Here is a 16,270-nt window from a genome sequence, read left to right on the forward strand (position 1 = left end):
AGGGGGGGGCGAGCAAGTGTGTGGGGCTGAGCTGACTACTGGGCATAATCCACAACACTAACAAAGACCAAAACTGTTCAGCCATTATTAGCTGATGAGCTGTTAAGAACCTACAGGCGCAGCCTTGAGGGAGGTCAGGAAACGGCCTCAAGTCGTGCCAGGGGAGGTTTAGATTGGGTATCAGGAAAAAATTTCTTCACTGAAAGGGTTGTCAAGCATTGCAACAGGCTGCCCAGGGAAGTGGTTGAGTCACCTTCCCTGGAGGTATTTAAAAGATGTGTAGATGTGGCACTTAGGGACATGGTTTAGTGGTGGACTTGGCAGTGTTGGGTTTATGGTTGCAGGCGATGATCTTAAAGGTCTTTTCCAACCTAAACAATTCTATTCTCTTCTATGAGGATTATGGAGAGGTGGGGGTGGCCTGTGGGACCACGCACAAGTCACTAACATGTGGTTAGGGGAAGGGTCGAAGGTGGGGACAGCAGAGGGGAGGGGAGGAACACGGGGTGGAAAATGGAGAGGAGGGTGAGTAGAAAGGGCGAGTCTCATGTCATCAGTGGCCAGTCAGTATTTCTGCCTGACAGCCCTGTGCCTGCTCACCGCAGTGTATCCTAGCTTATGATATCATTTCTATGTGTCCACCTGGGTAATTTCATTCTCTGTCCCAGGTGTGCGTGCTGCTAGGTCCAGGTGCCAGCAAATGGAGAAGAGGCCACAGGTCCTAGGGCTCATAGCTCCGTGTGTCAGCAGCTGGAGAGACCAGCATGTGCGTGTGTGTGTGTGTCAGGTCCAAGGACCAGTCATGAGAAGGACCTGGGAGCGTTTATATTTTTCCCTAGCACATTTAACCTCATGTGTGTGGATGTGTCTGCACAGTTCGCTAGCAGATTTCACACCGGATTAGCCTGCGAGCAGGGGGGAGGTCTGTACCTGGAAAGGCTCAAAGCCTGAGCCCGATGTGGGTAGGGGAGCGCGGGGTCTGGGAATGGGTATTAGGCAGGCTGAGAGCCCGGGCCAATCTTCGAGGGATCCAGGAGTGTGCAGGCACGTGGGAGACGAGCTGGTGACTGCACGCATCTGTTTGCTGGCAACCGTCATCAAACTGCACTAGCTGGCAAGCAGGAGGAGACGTGCACGCCAAGTGAGAGGGCCCAGGATCTGGGCAGGGATGTTAGATGGACGGAGGGCCCACGCTGACGTTTGGGTGTGCTCGTGAATCCAGAGAGCAATACCATGTGTGTTTTCACCGGTGAGAGTCAGTCCTGTTTAGCCAGAGAGGAGGAGCAGGACTTGACTCTCTCCACTTACCTTTTATGCAAGTTCTGGTAGTCTTATATGTGGGTGTTGTTCAAGGCAATGCTCTGCTTGTGGCAGTCTGTGCGGCTGGCTGTATTAGTGTCTCCTGTATGCCTCTGCGTGTGTGTCTGTGTGTGCGGGCACGCGTGTGTGTATACACGGCTGCGGGGAACACAGCTGTCCTACTGGCAGATCCTGCAAAGGGGAAAGCAGCAGCCACCTCCATTGGCCTGGGACAGAGAGGCACCAGGGTGCACCAGGATGGGCTCCAGGGGCTGGAGAGCAGGAATTCTGGGGTGCCCGAGTGTGGTGGAGGCAGCAGCTTTCTGACATCATTTAACACATGTCCTTTACAGGAACTTACCAAGTTTGGGAGACATATTGTGACAAAAAAGAGTAGGACTTAAGGCAATCGCCTCCACTAATTGCCAGTGAAAACTCTGGACTGAACAGAGTGCAAGCCAGTGTGGGATTTGTCTTTGCTCAGTTTTGCCACCTGAAAGTTTGCTTTTGAGGTTAGATTTTAGGTTTTTATTTTTTTCCCCCAGTCAATGGAGGTAGACCTCTCCTGCACTAGTGAGAAAGAACTAGGCACTTCATTTCAAAGTTCTGCTTCTTAGATTAACATACAGTCATGTAACATCCTTTTCTAGAGCCTTCCCCTGTAGTAGGATCGTGCTATAAAAATAGCAATGGGGTGGGCTATGAGTCATCCCTCTCATTATCCCGGGAATGTTAGACAGAAACAGGTCTCCCTAGGGAATATCTAAAAAAACATTAACATGTTTCACAGGCAAAGAACGAAACGGAATCCAGAGAAGAGCTGCTATCTTCTGAAAGTCTACCTCAAGCTGTCCACACATGGAGGGGGAGAGACGAATGTGTTTGCGACGGCAAGTATCCTTCTGTACGGGTATGGCAAACTGAAGTCATGCTCAGATTGCTGTGTAGGTCTTGGCAAGGAGGTTCAGAAGAAAAAGAAACAGAACACGAAGAAACAGAAAGCAAGCTAAGCGCGACCTGTGCTTAGGCCTGCGATCTGAACTGAGGGCCATTTCATACGTGGACAGCAAGCTGACGTGTAACACAGTAAATACACCTGTTCATCAGCAGACAGTAAAGGAGAGCCCGTACAGGAGCGTAGACACAGCCAGTTTCCATCTGCAGTCTTAGCAGGGGCAGTCTTAGCCCATCAATACAAACAGGATGAATCCAGACTTTCCCTTTACAACTTCAGCGTGATTTGAAATGGTTTTGAAGACAAAGAGATGTAAAACGAGGAAACATGCACGCAACTTATTTCTTCTAAGGAACTGATTCATTGAGCCTTTTGGCATTTTTAATAGCTACAAGATAGCAGAAAACAAAAGCCAGTGGGACCACCCTTTTCCTGTCAGATGTTAAGGTCTGCATCATTGAAGAAGCAGAGACCAACAAAACCCTTGGTTAGGGAGGCTTGATCCCTCCTCTGTTCTCTCTGGCATGCCCCTTCGCTGACGTCGGGCGAGCACTCCAGGTCCCCCTGACTACAGGAGCAAGCCAAACACCTGTGGTACAGTCAGCGCAGCAGCTCCTTTCGTGGTCCGCCATCTCCAATGTTTTCTCACTTTGTTACACTGTAAGTTTAAGCTCCAGGTTAAACTTGCTTGCACAGCCTAACATACTTTTACAAGGCAAACAACCCAGAGGCATGTGACACCTCATTTTTTTCCCCTTTGTCATAGCTCTGGAAATTAAAAAAGAAATACATACACAGATATATACACACACACACACATATATATAAAGACAAGTGGACGGAGCTACAAACACCTAAGAGTTCTTTTCCAGGGAAGTCAGAGGTGAATGAGAGCTTCTGTAAGCAGTGAGACTGTTGCCAGTAGGTTGAGGGAGGTGATCCTTCCCCCGTACTCAGCACTGGTGAGGCCGCGCCTGGAGCACTGTGTCCAGTTCTGGGCTCCCCAGTACAAGAGAGACACGGACGTGCTAGAGAGAGTGCATCAAAGGTCCATGAAGATGATGAAGGGACTGGAGCACCTGTCCTGTGAGGAAAGGCTGAGAGAGCTGGGACTGCTCAGCCTGGAGAAGAGAAGGCTCAAGGGGGACCTCATCAATGTGTATCAATACCCAAAGGGAGGGCGCAAAGAGGACGGAGACAGGCTCTTTCCAGTGGTCCCCAGTGCAGGACCAGAGGCAATGGGCACAAACTGAAACACGGGAGGTTCCCTCTGAACATCAGAAAACTTTTTTTTACTGCGTGGGTGACTGAGCCCTGGCAGAGGTTGCCCAGGGAGGCTGTGGAGTCTCCACCTTTGGAGATACTCAAAAGCCGCCTGGACACGGTCCTGGGCGACCAGCCCTGGGAGTCCCTGCTTGAGCAGGGGGTTGGTCCAGCTGACCTCCAGAGGTCCCTTCCAACCGCAACCATTCTGTGATTCTGTGATCTGTGACAGCAGACATCTTCAAATAACGTTTGTCCTCTCTGCTGCCCACCTTAGAAATCTCTAGAAGTCTCTAACGGCACAAATAAGGAGCAGCTTAGCTGCTGTTCAGATGAGCCAACTTTTATTTGGTTCCCAGCAAGATCCGTATGTTTAAAGAAGACCTTTCGGAAGCACCCTTCAAGCTCTCTGTCTCTTAGACTGTAGGTGAGGGGCCTGATTCAAAATGTTAAGACAGTTTAGAAAAGAGAGCAAATTCTGTTCAGGTTTCCTATTCTGGTAGCATCTGGGAAGCAATACGCCATGTTAAAGTTCCGTTGACAGTTGTAACTGTAAACTGTAAACAACGATCAGACGAGAGGAGCAGGGGTAAACATCTTTTTGCTGAAAGACATTTTCAGAACGGAGGAAAGGATGTGAATTGTAAGATGCCAGAAATTGTAGAAATGTGAAGAGAGCATCTTGTCACGTCTGTGGTGAGCTCCGCACTGTGGCCAGTGTCGTATCAGCACAGGGATGATTAAAGATTAGCATGAGATTACAGAAGAATTGGTAAATTTCATTAGCAACATAAAAAGTCAGTGGGGATAGAAACACTCGGTTAGGATACTAGCCTCACATTTCTCAGCCTGCTCCGAGCTTAAAGCAGAAAGGGGCATTTCCTACTGTGCTGCAGAGGAGAAGTTTCCATACTGCTGAAAACCAAGCATAAGCAGGTTATCTATCTCCTGCCTGGAGATAGCATTCCCCACAGGCCAAAACACTCAAATTGTAAAACTTCTGTGCCGCCCCCGCAGAAATGGGCTTCCCGCCGTTCTGAGAGCTGGGAGGGGGAGCAGGCCATCAGGCAGGAGAAGTGGCCCAGAAGATGGCCATGGAGATGGTGCTCAGCCAGCACCAGCGCAGCGATGAGGGGTTCTTGATCACGGTCAAAAAACAGATCAAGAAAAAACCAGCAAGACGGCAATCTCCATTTCTGAGAGGTTCCCAAATCCTAAAAGGGCAAACTCAGTGGAAGACGCTTCATTTTCTTTTCCCTCTTCCCTGCACGAGCTCTTCCTGCTTGGTAGGAGAGAGAGAGAGAAGAGATGAAGCGACAGAAAGTACGACTTGTGTAAAGCTTGACTAAATCTCAGACATCGAACATTGCCAAGGGAGAGAGGCAGGGCTCTGGAGTGCACTGAAGGGAATGGAAGGTCCTGGGGGCACGCCGGCACGTGTGAACACGGGGCTCCGGGACAGCTGGAGAGCAACAGGGAGGTCTCCAGGGAACATGAGGGCAAATGTGGGGCGTGGGCTACCCCAAGAGGACCCAAGTGCCCAGGGGTGAGCAGGCCTCGTGCCCCCCCACGGGGGACACCCTGCCCCTCCCGGCCTGGGTGGCGGGTCACAGCAGTGCCCTTTGTGACCCACCTCTGTGACACCCCGTGGTGCTGCATATGGTCAACGTGGCCATGGCCCCCGCCCCACAGTGTCCGGCGGGACGGCGATGGGACAGGGCGGGAGCGTGGAGCTGGCAAGGAGCCCCTGAGCACAGCCCACGTCTTTCCCCACCACCCCCGGCAGCCCCGCGGTGCTGAGGCAGTTTGCCGAAGCTTCCCCCTTCCCCACCCCTACCCCTTTCCTCCGTCCCGCAGGATGGCGGAGAGACCCCCCAGCTGCCCCAGGGTGGCCTGGGAGGAGAACAGGGCTCCCCAGGAGAGCAGCTCTTCACTGGAGCTCTACGAGGTGTGCGTGCCCAAGCCGCTGCAGACCAGTAAGTGAGGGGCCCCGCCAGGCTGGGCAGGGCTGGGTCAGCGACCGCACCCTGATCAACACCGGGGTCCTGTTTTCCCGGCACACCGGCAGTGGGGCTTTCACGGGCAGGGAGCATGGCACTGCCGGAATGCTGCTCAGGGCTGGGAGCCGGCCCCAGCACAGCCTCCCCCAGGGCGGCAGAGAGCAGAGGGGACCCAGCTCCCGCTCCGGGATATGGGCAGCGACAGGCAGCTGGCCCGGCAGGAGGCAGCAGTGGTGGGGGACGGGGACCTTTCCAGCCTGTCTGCAAGAGAGTTCCTAAGCCCGGTGTACTCCTGGCTTTCTGCGCCATGCTCCAGCATCGTAGCCCATGCTCCAGCATTGCAGCCCATCTGCCGGGCACCCTCCAGCCCGGACACTCATGGCGAGATCACGCCAGGAGAGCGGGCACAGGGCTGGATGGAGGGCAGAGCTCCTTCCTCTCCTCGCCTTTGCCTTCAGCAGCTCTCTACAGCCCTCCCTGCTCTCCTCCTTTACTAGGTGCCGCCTCTGCTGCGTCCAGCTGGCTGGCTCTGTACAGAGAGGAAAAAGAATCCGTGCAGTTCATCCAGGCTTTTCTAAAGAGCTCAGAAAAGGTAACCACAGCCATTCCCGTGGTAGCTGTGCCTGCGCCTCCTGACAGGGCCGCTGGCTCTGCTGCCGGCTGCTGGGGCTGCTGGCGGGCTGCTGGCTGGGCAGAGCTGCTCCCCCCAGGTCTCCTGCACAGCACTGCAGCCCCAGTGCTCCAGTCCTGCTGGCCATGTGCCTACAGCCTCACGCTCCCCGTTTGTCTCTCTGTCCCCCGGCTGCCAGGAGGAGGCCCAGAGGATGCGTTTCCTAGAGACCATCTGCACCCTGTGCAAAGCTGCCAGGCGCAAGGGCTTGTCACGGGACCTGAATGCGTTCTGCTGCAGATTTGAGCTGGCAGAGAATATCAAGGTGAGGGGACACCCGGCGGGTCTGGGGAGGGGGGCAAGGTCCCGGGGCACCGACCGGCACACTGTGAGGACAGCGCGTGGGCAGGGGGAGGGCAGGGACAAGCGTGCGTGGACACTGAGCTGCCCCAAGGGGACTCGGGTGCCGCTGAGAAGCCCTGCCAGCAGAGACCCCAGCACCAGGGGTGGCAGGGGGCACTCTGGGGGCCGGTGCTGGGGCAGGGGTAGAGGGTCTCCGCCAGCCCCGCCGCCTGGTGCTGGGTCTGCTGGCACCGGGTGCTGGCGGCTGCCAGGTCCCATCCCGGTTGTGCTCTGCAGGTGCTGCTGGAAGAGGAGCCCAGGGACCACCTGCACACAGCGGTGCGGCAGCAAGCCATGCTTGCCATCGCCGCCTTGAGGTACCTGCCCCGCCCCTGGTTTGGCTGGCACCTCTCCACAGCCCGTGGCCCTGGGCCTGGCCGGGGGCGTCCCCCATCCCGGCAGAGTCCGGTGGTGCCGTCAGAGGGCCTCTGATTTGCCCTGCTCGCGGCTTGTTGGGAGGGCGCAGGGGAGGGCAGAGGGATCCTGCAGCTCCTCGCCATGTCTTGGCTCTTCCCCAAAGCGGGAGGCGGGAGGCTTGCAAGCCAGGACTGTCCTTTGGCCCAGGCCATGTCGAGGAGGGAGGAGGTGCCTCCTGGCAGGGCTCCCGCCCACCCTCCACCCCTCCCGGGGACCCCTGCTCCAGAGGTCCGTGCCTACCTGCCCAAGGCATCGAGGCACCGCTCCCAGCACCAGTGTCCGACAGGCCCCTCTCTCTCTTTGCAGCAAAGTGGAGATGGTGCTGGAGGGCAAAAAGAAAAGCCTCTTAGAGGCCTGCTTCAGGAGTGTCTTCCTGCTTCCTCCAAAAACGGACATGCAGGGCCTGGTCACTGCTCTCTACTTTGGTGTAAGTTCTGGCGGAGCTACAGGAGCCCCCAGTCCCTCTGGGCTGCTCCCTGGCTGCCGCGTGCTGAGACAACCGGAGATCCAAGGCAGGGCAGGGTCTCCGCTTTGCTTTCCCACCCTCATCCCCTCGTCCCCTTCCCGTGGGCCTGGCCATGTCCAGCGCCACAGGCTGCTCTGCCCACAGCAGCTTATCTGCCCCAAGGCCTCCCCGGGCACGGCGAGGCAGTGCGGGTGTCCCCCCTTGGCGTGGGGAGTTCAGCTCCGTCTCCAGGGGTGAGAGGGACTGCAGAAAGACTGCCACAACCCTTTGTCCTCCTTCCAGACCCTGGATGCCATGGACACCATGTTGCGGACGTTGGTGCTCAGCTCTCCTTCCTCCGGCTTCCCGGAGCTGCAGGCAATCTTACAGGTCTGGCATTGGCAAAGAGTGGGGTTCGCAGGGGCTGTTCCTCGCCCTGGAGGGAAGGGAGTGTCCACTCTTGAGTGGGACGGTCCCCACCCCAGCGCCACGCACAGAGCGCGCTGCAGGGAGGGTGCCCAGCTCCCTTGGGGGAGCCAGGGGTGGCCCACCATGCTCTTCCGGGAGCCCAGTGTCCCCTGGCTGCAGGCAATGTGACTCCCCCTCTGCAGCCTCCTCCCGTGTCACAGCAAAGCCTTGCCCATGGCACTTGTGGGCCAGCTCCGTCCCCAGAGCTTTCCTTGCACCAAAGCAGTGGGAGGCATTTGACCCCTCCCCTTAGGCACCGCAGCGGTGGCAGCTGGTGCTGCTCTTCCCCTGCCTCGCGGTCCCTCGTGCTTTCCTCCCCAGACCTGACAGGGGGAGAGAACCCCTGGGACCTGCCTGTCCTGCACAGGGAGCCCAGCCCTGAAGCTCTGTACTCCTGGCTTCCCAGGGGGCCATATCCCCATCCCCCCCCCATTGCAGGCCCCCCCCAGGCAAGCTCCTGCCCAAAAGCCCAGCCTTCATGGAGAGGGGACACAGGGCTGTGTTCTGGGGGAGGGCACGGAAAGGAGCAGACGCTGCCCTGGGGGTGAGATCTGCCTACCTGCCTGGCCACGAGGACTGCGCGAGTCCAGCCAGGACTTCCGCAGTGCTGCTTCTGCTGGTGCGGGCGCCAGCTCCCAGGGCACATCAGCAGTTTCTCTCCTCCCAGATGCTGCTGACCTTCGCCAACTGCCAGAGCGCAGCTGTGTGTGAGAGGGCCGTGGGGAGGATTGGGAGGCTGAGCGATTTGCTGGCCAGCTGTTGCTCAGTGCAGGTAAGGAGCCAGGCACCCTGCAGCCAGGCTGTCTGCCCTTCCCTGCGCACCGGAGCAGCCTGCAGCTCAGAGATGCCTGAGAGGCAAGCCTGGGCACCGGTTGAGGCATTCAGCCAGGCTCTGCCCTGGAGTGAGGGTCTTGGTTTCTTTCTTTTTCCCATGGTCTTCTCTCCCCAGTTCCCTCTCTGCCAGGAGCCATCTCGGCCCCCAGTCCTGTGCAGGACAGGACTGCCCAAGGAGCATGGCGGGAGCCCAGGCCTGGCAGCTCTCCCTGCCCTGCTGCCCAGCTAGCTGCTTGGGGAGGGCCCTCCAAAGCTCTGACTCATGGGGCATCCTTCCCCAGGCAGACTCTTGGGTCCAGGGCTTTGGTCGCAGCTGCTGCCCCTCAGCCCTTCTACCTGTGCTGCCTCCCTCGCCCAGGTCTGGAGCACCTTTGTAGGAGACAAGGACAGTCCTGCCTGCCACACCGAGATCCGTATCCCCCTCCTGGGACAGCTGCTGGGACGTCTTATCCTTTGCTGCACTTGTAAGAACCGGGAGATCAGCTGCGGGGCTTTGGATGCTCTTCATTACCTCTTCAGATTCATCCTGCAGCAAAAATGTAAGAGAAGCTGTGGTGGGCTGCGTCCTTACACACACACACACACACAGGAGACACATGAGGTGTCTCTCATCCTCCTCCATCATCCCTGAGGTTCCTCTTGTTTCCTTCGCCTGTCACCCTTTGCTTTACACCCCTGTCCACCACCTCCTTTCCTGCCTGTGGGTCGTAACTTCCCTCCTCAGCCATTCCTAGTTCAAAGCTCTTTTCACCATTTGGTAAGCTTGTTGGCAAAGACGCTGTGTCCTACCGACTCTTCTGTCATCCCCTCCTGTTTAGGCACAACGCTGCCAGACAATAACCCAGAGCATCCACAGCGTCAAAGGCAAGAGGAAGCCGAGAACACCTCCTGGCTTGCTTTGCCCAGCGCCAGCAACATTACAATGGTAATGAGCTCTTCCCTTGCCGGGCCTCTTGTCCGTGGCATCAGCGGGAGACTTGTGTGAGCAAAGGCATCCAGAATCAGCGGGGCTGGCGTGGCCTCACTGTCCCTGGTGAGAGGGTTGCTGCTGTCCCCGAGCAGGGACTAAAAAGGGCTGCGCTCCAGTGTCCCAGCAGCAGCTCCAGCCCTCCTGGCTGCCAGCAAGCCCTGGTTCTCTCACAGCCAGCACACTGTGCCCACGACCCCAACCCTCCTCCCTCACCCTGAGGGCCCTCTCTTCTCATCCTCCACCGTGCAGTGACTGCAACCCCTGCTTCCTGCTTTCCTGGGGGCACTGCTGCCAGCACTGCCGGCCCATCTCTCCCCAGAGCTGCTCTCACTGCTCAGCTAAGCAGCACCATCAGGGCACTCGGTGTGACGTGTCTTCCATGCCTTCCTTCCTCCCGTAGGCGTTTGGAAAATACCTCCAGCCTTCTGAAAAGACAGACATTGTCCTCGTGGCCATTGAGGCCATGCGGGACTCAAGCATGTATGACAAGGAGGAGGCGGGCCGCATCCTCGATGTGGCCGTGAGAGAACCTGCCTCCTGGCTGACCGAGGTAAGTGGCCTGTGGCTGCCCTGCTCTGCCTTGCCCTGCCCTGCCCTGCCCTGCCCTGCCCTGCCCTTGAGGCCTTTCAGGCGATGTTCCTCCCTCCATCCCTCCCTCCCTCCCTAACCCGGGTGCCTCAGGCACCTTGAAGCCATTTTAAGCCAGCAGAGTAGGATGGGAAGGGCAGCAGTTTCAGAGGCAGCTGAGGAAATGGCTGCACTCCAGTGGCAGCACCATCCTCACCTGTGTGCCCTCCAGGTGCCAAACATCGTGAGGTGCATCTATGAAAACATGGAGTGCATCCGCCCGGCATCAGCCCAGCACAGCCTGGACTCGCTGCTTCTCCTGATGACCGACCAGTGCCCCAGGGAAGTGGTCACGAGCCTGTTGAAGCTCTCTCCATCATGTGACAGGTACTGACCCCAACAGCCCCCGTGGGCTTGTTCCCTGTGGGGAGGGGCCTGGAGACTTTCTGGCTGCCAGACCCACGGAAAACCGCAGGACATCCCCGAGGAGCAGGGCCCTCCACCCCACCACGCTTTCCAGCCCTGGTGGACCGGCCAGGCCCGCAGTAGCCAAAGCTGGCCAAGCCAGCCCAGAGCCCCGCCACGAGGTTCCTCCCTGCCCCACGGTGAACACTATCTCAGCCCCTCCTGCTTGCCCAGGCAGGGACCCGGGCACTCCAAGTGAGGGGTCGGGAAGGGCCAGGGCTGCAGGACAGCCTGGGTCCTGCAGGGCTGGCCCGGGCACAGTGTGGTGGCCGAGGCAGCCCTGCTGACAGAGCGCTCTGGGCCTGCAGTGCTGCTCTGGCCATGTGGGAAGTGATGCTTTCCCAGCCCCACACATTGGAGAAGGTCTTGAGGGAGCTGCTCAGCAAGCTCCAGGACCAGCGGCTGCGCAGGATGTTCAGCTCCAACACAGAGGACACCTGCATCCATCACTTGGCTGTGAGTGACTAGACCAGTCCTTGCTCACCCTCAGGGCCGTGCCTGCCTCTCCAGGAAAACAGGCACGGCCCTCTCCCCTCCCACCCGCCCCCAAAACGGTCACCTCCTCCAGGAGATATGGACACAGCCCCTTAGGGCCAGCAGGGACCTGCCCAGCACCAGGTTCCCCTGCGCCAGCCATGCAGGGCTACCCCACGCTGCTTGGGCCCCGGTGCACAAACACGAAGCCCAGGCAGCCCGCGCCTGCCCAGGCAGCGCTCTGCTTTCCCCCTGCCTGCATCCCCCTGCCCTGCTCTGCAGACTGGAAACCTGGGGCAGGGCAGGGGCTGGGGCAGGGGCAGAGACATGGCCTCTGCAAAGGCTGAGCAGGCTGCAAGGTTGGGGGCAGGAGACGCTCACCACCCCTCGCGTGTCGTGCCTCCTTTGTGCCAGCTCTTGCTGTTCGATCGCTCCTCAGAGGCGTGAGAGCAGGAGGCTGCCGATGCTCAGAGGACAGGAGGAGCCGGCGCAGACAACCATGTGGTGTGCGGCGAGACGCAGGGCACGGGGGCACCAAGCGGCCCTCCATGGGCAGAGCTGCCCCCAGGATGGGCTGTCTGGCCCCGGTGCCCTCGCCCTGAGCTGCCAGCGGGAACCAGGAGCCGCATGGTGCGGGGAGCCCTGCAGGCTCTGCCAGTCTCTCACTGCCATCGTTGTTTCAGCTGCTGGCCTCCAGCGACATTACATCAGAGGAGTTTGCTGGCCTGTACAAAGTCCAGAGGTACCTGAGGCGTCCAAGCCTGGTGCTGCTCTCGCTGGTGCTCAGAGGCCTCGTCACGCTGTCGCAGAGACCTGAGACGGTGAGCAGGGCATGGTCAGGTGAAGCCATGTTGGCAGCCTGGGGCTGGGGCAGTGGGTAACGCGGTGGCTTGGCCTGGGCTGGGAGTCAGGAGGTGGGGTGACGGCTCCAAGTGCCCTCGCTGTCCTCTTCACGGGCCCCAGGGTCCTTCAGGCTCGGACCTTGCCACTGCAGCGCAAGGAGGAAGGCTCCCTCACCCACCTGCAGGAGCTCTCGCTCCTGGCACATCCCCATGGTGCCGGGCAGGAGTTTCTGCGCCAAACTGCCTCAGTCAAGGGAGCACTGTCCCCAGAAGAAGCGTCCTGCTGGGAGGGGGAGGATGAGCCAGAGCCCAGGGTACAGCTGATGCTACGGGCTGACTCTGGGGCCTGGGGCAATGGGCCTCTGTCACGAGGGGGTCACAGCCCGCTCATTGCCAGCCTGGAGATCTCTGCCCTTCCCCGCACCCTGTGGTGCACGAGCCCTGGGGGTCCGCAGAGCGCCGCCATGGAGGGTCCTGGTGGCTGGCTGGGGAGCTTTCCAGGCCCGGAGGTTTACCAACCCATCTGCCCATTTGGGCCAGTCAAAAAAGGGGGTGGCTGAGCAGCGGACATGGAGCCTTTGTTCTCCTGACCTAACTTCCCTGCCCCCTGCTATCCCCGTGTCCCCATCGGCGCGCCCAGGGCCACCGCCTGCCAGGAGGCTGCTGCAGGGATTCCTGTGCCACCTGCCAGGAAGCCGGACGGGAGGCTGGTGCTTAGTGGCCAGAGCACTTTTGCCAGGGTGGTCTCGCACCGTTTCACAAAAAGGAAATTCTGTGCTTCATACAGGCAAGAAAAATGCTGGTCCTGCTGCCGGACATCATGGAGACCCAGCAGAATGCTAACACCGACAACAAGATGAAGGCCCTGCTCGTCTTCCAAAATGTGATGGGTCGTACGAAGAGGAAGGAGGCCAGCCCCACCGCTCTGCAGCTGGTGGACAAGCTCCTGCCACTCTTTGATGATGTAAGGCTGCTGTGGGAGCCTGAGCCCCACTGATGGGCCCACTGCAAGGAAAACTTCCCGTCAGCCCAGCCCTGCGGCAGCACTTGGGCAGGGCTGTTCCCCTCCTCACGCCCCTGGGCTCTCGTGGGGATGGCTTCTGGGCTCTGCAGCCCAGAACGGCTTCTCCCTGACAGGTTGATGCCTCCGGGTGCCCTGAGCCCCCTGTGCTGGGGCCCAGCCCAGCCCCTGCGCAAAGCACCTGCAGGCCAAGAGCTGCTCTCAGATCCGCGAGGCCTCCCCCAGCTGCGCTGCCAGGCAGGACCAGACGTTCTCCCCGGGCGCTGTGGCAGGGGACTGAGGCTGAGCCGGCGATGTGTGCCCCGGAGACATTGCCGAGGGCCAGCCCGGTCCCCTCCTCAGCCCGTCCCTGGGGAGCTCTGCGCTGGTGCGGTTGGCGTGGCTGGTGGTGAATGCTGGGGGGCTGGCACAGGCACCGCCTGATGGAAAGCTCTCGCGTGGCCTTTCATGGGCCGGGGGCCATTCAGCCGTGGCTGCAGATCTGGCCCACAGCTCCTGTGTGCACAACCTGACTCCAAAGCATCTCCCCTCACATCAGCCACCGTCGTGGTTTAACCCCAATCAGCAACTAAGCACCACGTGCCCTTGCTCAGGGAGCGGCTGTTGCTGAAGTCCTGCTGTCCTCCTCCCTAACCAGGAGTCCAGCCAGCTGCGAGAGCTCTCCATCTGCCTCTTCAAAGACGTGATGCAGATGGTGGTGGGGAACGACAAGCGGCAGATGAAGAAGAACGTGCGGAGAAGCCTGCTCCCACTCTTCTTCCACATGAGTGACCAGTCCGAGAGCGTGGCCAAGGTACAGATTTCAGACCTGACCAGTGATGCGGGGAAGGGCGTGCTGGCAGCACAGGGGTGGTCTGGGCATCAGGGAGGGGCAAGGGCTGCTGGCAGTTGGACTCGTGGAGTCTGTGTCACCTCAGGAACCAACTGCCTGCATCACTGAGGACAGGGCAGAGCTCCCCTCCTTCCCTGCACCGGTCCCACCACTGCCTTCCTCCGCCCTCTGTGCCTCCTGCTGCAGAGGACGACGGGGAGGTGGGGTCCCGTCCCATCCCTGCTCCTCCCATTCAGCCCTCCTGCAACGCACCCCAGAGGAAGGGTCCCAGCTTACCCAGCGCAAGGAGGGGCGGAGAAGCTGGCACGGGCATTTCCCACACCTGGCCTACCTGGTCCAGCAGGGCTCAGCAGCAGCCCACGGCCAGCAAGGCCTGAACGCGAGAGTCCCTAGAGGCTTCGCAGCTGTCCCTGCAGGTGTTGGAGGCCAGGGCTTTGAGCCCCAGTCCCTGTCCCACAATCCCTGTCCACAGTCCTCCCAATCCCTGTCCCCCTCTGCAGGCCTCTCAGGAAGCCCTCCTCGTCGCTGCAAAGCTGCTAAAGTGGAAACAGCTCAAGCACCTGACCCAGACGCAGCAGACATGCAGAATTGGGGAGTGCTTGGTGAGGACAACCCCCTAGCCCCAGGGCCCAGGCTGCACAAGGGGGGCCCCCTGTGCAGCTGTGCCTCGCCTGCCCTGCTCTAGCCCAGAGCCTGCAGCCTGGAGCTGCATCCTCCTTCCCTGCCCTCGGGCACAGAGGCCCCAGGGGCTCTTCTCCAGGCCCCTCTCCTCTCCCCGCCCTCAGGGTGTTGAAGGAGGCCCTAGCCCATCTGGGCCCTGGCAGTGGGACAGAGGGGTCTCAGGACCTCCAGACCTGCCTCTGCCCGTGGCTGTGTCTGAACCTCAGCCCCACAGGGCTGCTGGCTGGGAGACGGGAATGGCCTGAGGTCGAAGGGGGACAGGGGGTGCGGGGAGGAGGGACCGGTCCGGCCGACTGGGGAGGGTCTGTGCCAGTCCCATGCCCTTGTGCTCTCTCCAGCTGGTGCAGGACAGGAGCAGAGTCGAAGAATATCTGAGTCAGAGCCTGCCATACTTGAAGGATGCTCAGGTCACCTTGCGAGAGGCGGCCGTGAGGTTCATTGGTGAGCCGCAGCCCCTGGGGTCCCTCTTTCAGCAGCCTGGCCCCAGTCCCAGCTGCTGTGCTGGCAGCAAGGGGCATCCCTGTGGCTGCCAGAGCCCCGACTGCCCCGTGCAGGGCCTGGGCAGCCGGGGGCTCTGTGCCTCCCTCTCCCACCCCTGCCCACGCAGGTGGGCTTGGTGGCAGCCTTGCTCAGTCCCACCCTGCCTCGGGTACTGTCCTTCCCTGGGGTCACCCTGCTGAGGGGGAGGAGGGCGTGTAGCCAAACGGGCAGAGCCGGGAGCTGTGCTGCCGGGAGCATGCTGGGGAGCGGGAGGTCTGATGGAGCTCTGTACCTAGGGCTTGCCGCGCGGCACCTGACGGACAAAAGCGAGGAGAAGCTGTCTGAGATCTGCACTGGTGAGTAGGGGCAGTGCTGTGTGTGCCGGGGATGGTGGGGCAGGGGACAGAGCCTGGGCAGGGTGCTGCTATGCCTTGCCCCGCTCCAGGGAAACGCTTCAAGGGCAGAGGAACAGCTCAGGGGCACTTGGGGGGCATTCCCGAGCAGCAGCTTCCAGCTGATCCATTTGTCCCACCTGCTCCTCCTGGCCAGGGAAAGGCATGGGTGGGGCTGGCATGGTCTGGAGGGGATGCCTGGGGGGTCCCTGCAGATAGGTGGGTTTCAGCTCTGCTCTCTTTCCTTCTGTTGCAGCCCTCCAGCTTTTGGACAAAGACGCCGAACTCTCAGTCTCGTCCCTGGCAGCTCAGACCATGCTGATCCTGAGATGTCCAAGGGAGCAGCCAACATCGGGATGGACCCTGCGGGCGCTGTGCTGCTGGCCCTGCAAAGCCAGGCAGAAGTGAAGCGCTCTTCCAGAAAATGGCTCCTTTTGATTAAAGCTGGAACCACAAGCCCAAGGCCATGGTGTCCTTCACACAGGAACCACCCTGAGCGTGCTGAGCAGACAGCGTTGTTCCGGACCTCTACCGCTGTGTGCAGGACAGCTCACCCCTCAGCACGCCCTGGCCCCATTATTGTTTTAGAATTTCACCCCTCTGTTAGGTTTTCCCCCAAAAGAAGTCATGTTTGTTCACCCCCTGTGGAAGCCTTTTAGCCTCTAGCAAGGCAGAGGGCAAAAGGGAAAAGGCAGACCCCGAAGGCACCAGCATTGCCCTGAGAGCTGCCTGACGCACAGGCTTTCCAGCAGCCCGTGGCAGCACGGCACACGCTGGCCCAGGGTGTCCCTGCAACAAAGCCCCAGCTGCCCTGCTGGACTGCAAAACCGGGAGGTTTCATCCTGGTGTTCAG

The sequence above is a fragment of the Aptenodytes patagonicus genome, chromosome 18, assembly GCF_965638725.1.
Source record: "Aptenodytes patagonicus chromosome 18, bAptPat1.pri.cur, whole genome shotgun sequence".
NCBI classification, from domain to species: domain Eukaryota; kingdom Metazoa; phylum Chordata; class Aves; order Sphenisciformes; family Spheniscidae; genus Aptenodytes; species Aptenodytes patagonicus.